Here is a 3,384-nt window from a genome sequence, read left to right on the forward strand (position 1 = left end):
AACCTTTCAACGAAGACCAACAGATTTTTTTTATAGAAGACAAATTCGTATTTTTTTTTATAGAAGACCAAAACGTCTTCTTGTTATAGAACAATAAGTTGCCTTCTTTTCCTAAATAACCAAGAGAATTGCGATGTATTCCATCAAAGGTGAACAAAAATACATTTTCACCAAAAACAAGAGATATTCTTGTAGATGACCAAGAGGCATTTTTGACCTAGGGGTCATGAGCCCATAGTCGACCAGACTAAAATTTCACATAAAATGGCCAGGATGGATGGCCAGAGCATTTCTTTTCATAATCAAAAAGGCATTAATTTCATACGCGGCCAAAGGTATCCTCACATAGAAGACCAAGTGAATTTTTCACTGCAGACCATGGCATAGTTGATTGCTATCGGACGTGTCCACAGGTTAGGGATAGTTGAAAGCCCAGTATATATACTCGGCAGCTGCAAATTTAGTAAGTAGTCAACGAATCTTGGGGGAGTCTCGGCTTATACACCCAAGTGCCAATGATTCTTAGATTAATGAGGTGACGTTTCGATGTCCCTCAAATAGCCACACCTGTGTGTTGATCCCCACATAAAGTGGATCCTCAACGTTTGCGAGTTATGCTATCAAGTGGACAAGTCAACTGTAATCTAACGAAACTTCCCCTAACGCGTGTTATGGGAACAAGTGGCCATAAGTTTAAAGGAACGTCGTTGTTACCTGGGCGCCTCAACGAATTCAGGTTTAGTCACCGAGTTCTTGCCAGGTCAGTCCCTTTACGACATCCAACCCTCATCCAACATCTCGTTCGGCCGATACTAGTGGGGATGTCTAGGCACCCTCAACAAAGTCAACAAAGCTATAAGTGCAAAGTGCAGATCGGACTATGGCAGTGATTCAGGATCGACTACTACCAGTCTGCAACCAGTAGTAGGACGAAGCGGATGGAAAGTCTTCAAGGCGACAATGCTCTGACACTCGACGTAATGAACGATAGTGTGGCCAGACAGCAGATAGCAATCCAGCAAATCAATGCGGATATATGGGACCGTTACGACTGATTCAGGACCTGTTGGTGAGGAACAGAACATGGATGCCAAGGTAATCCATGCCTCGATTTTTTATTCCCAAGATAGTCGACCTGAACAGTTCCAGCTCTCCCAATACAAATTCAACGATAAGAACCGTCAAGCCCACAATTTCAAGGCAGAAGGAAATCTAAATAGAAGAAAGACAGAGCGGGGTTTCCATTGATAAAATGGAAATTCCGCTGACCTCTCCCGGCACTAAGAGCGTCAAATCCAAGGAGATGAGGTATTAAGAGGCATATCGATGAAGCACTAACTAAATTGAGAGTTAGTGTATGAGCGAAAATGTGAACAGAGAATTCACCGCCAAACATAGCTTACGAAAAGAGATAAACATTTATGATGGAGATCTATCGAACCCCACAGATAAGGAACTGCAGCTTATCAGGACAAACCAGAAGTTCGTTAGGAACTTCGAAACAACGTATCTCTAACATTCCGGTATTTTTATACCAACCACCTGGGATAGGAGGGTATATTAAATTTGTCATTCAGTTTGTAATTCCTCTAAATATTCGTTATAGACCCCATAAAGTGTATATATTAACGATCAGCATAAAATTCTAAGTCGACTTAACGATGTCCGTCCGTCTGTCTGTTGAAATCACGATAAAGCTCACATATTTTGACACAGCTTTAAAATTTGGCATAGTTGATTGCATTGTGTGTGGGATGGTTGGTATTGAAAATGAGATATATCGGTTCACGTTTTCGGATAGCTTCCATATAGCGGTACCTCCCGATATTCTGTATTTTGCTAGTTTTAGCCACATATTTCCACCAATTTGTCTAAAAATTTGTATTTATAGTTCGTTATGGGTTTTAGCTTCAGTAGCGGAACATTGTACATATAGTTCTACGTTTTCGTATAGTCCCCATGTAACTCTACCTCCCGTTATTCGGAATTTTGAAGGTTTTTGACACATTTTCAACGGATTTGTCTAAAAATTGATATTTTTAGTTCCTTATGGGTTCAAGCTCCGATGACGGAACATTGTAGATATAGGTCCAAGTTTTCGTTTAAACCCCGTATAAGAGTACATCCTAATATTCGGTATTTTGATGATTTTTGCCAATTTTTTTAACGGATTTGTCGAAAAAGTGTTATAAGTAGTTCGTAATGGGTTCTATCTTTGATGGAGGAACATTGTAAATATAGGTTCATGTTTTCGTATAGTCCCCATATAACGGTACCTTCCGGTATCCGGTATTCGGTAGGTAAAACCAACATTTTTCCATGGATTTGTCTAAAAATTGCTATTTGTAGTTCGTAATGGGTTTTACCTCCGCTGGCAGAACATTGAACATCTTGGTCCACGTTGAATTTTGAGACTCACTCTTATAACATCTTTGAATTAGTTTGGGGATCTTCGGTATTATTGAAAAATTCATTGTGAGAGTTGTCAACATTCATCTTCGGATTGAATCTTAGATTTTCTGATGTCGCACGGTTTGTCTGGAGGCACATTTTCGGACATAATCCATTTATGCCCGGCTATTAACTCGGTATTAAAATTCAATTTAATGATTATAAAATTCTATTTATATTTTCCGATTTTTATATTTTCTATTTTTTAAGACACAGAAATGTATGTCTGGTTCCTTCGAATATTCGGTATTTTGACAATTTAAGCCACATTTTCTAATAGATTTGTGTGAAATTTGGAGTTTGTAGTTTAAAGATACTAAATATATGAATGTTTTCTTTACTTAATGGTAGAGGGTATTAGAAGTTCGGCACGGTCAAACTTAATATATTTTTGAGTTTTGCCTTGTTAAGGCGAAGATCATATGTTTTATGATTTAAGTGTTTGTTTTCTCTTTCGAGACGAGCTTAATGATCTGAAATTTGCAGTGAAAAGGAAAGCCAGATAGACACTATCACACACTCACCACTATGCGACGCGTTTCGCCGTTGGTTAAGCGGCTCATCAGGCATATTTGATGTGGATGATGGCTTTCAAGGGCCGTTCTCTGGAAAGTAGTATATATTTCGAACTTATTGCAAATTAGCATATGCGAATTATACACTAGAAACTCTCCAGGTTCGACTCAAGTTCTATTGGCAGATCTTTTTCACAGCAACGTTTTGTTTTTGTAGTGATGGATTTTTTGTCCACAACAACTACATTGCTTCCAATGCATACACTTGTTTTTTATTGTTTTGTTTCTTCCGAAATTTTCGATTGTGTCCAGCTAATAATAAGAATAATAAGAATTCATTTCAAAAGAATGCGACCCAAGGTATTTTCATTAAAACGCCAAGATATCTTCTCACATAAGAAATTAAACAAACCACAAG

Source organism: Musca domestica, unplaced genomic scaffold (assembly GCF_030504385.1).
Source record: "Musca domestica strain aabys unplaced genomic scaffold, Musca_domestica.polishedcontigs.V.1.1 15, whole genome shotgun sequence".
Taxonomy (NCBI): domain Eukaryota; kingdom Metazoa; phylum Arthropoda; class Insecta; order Diptera; family Muscidae; genus Musca; species Musca domestica.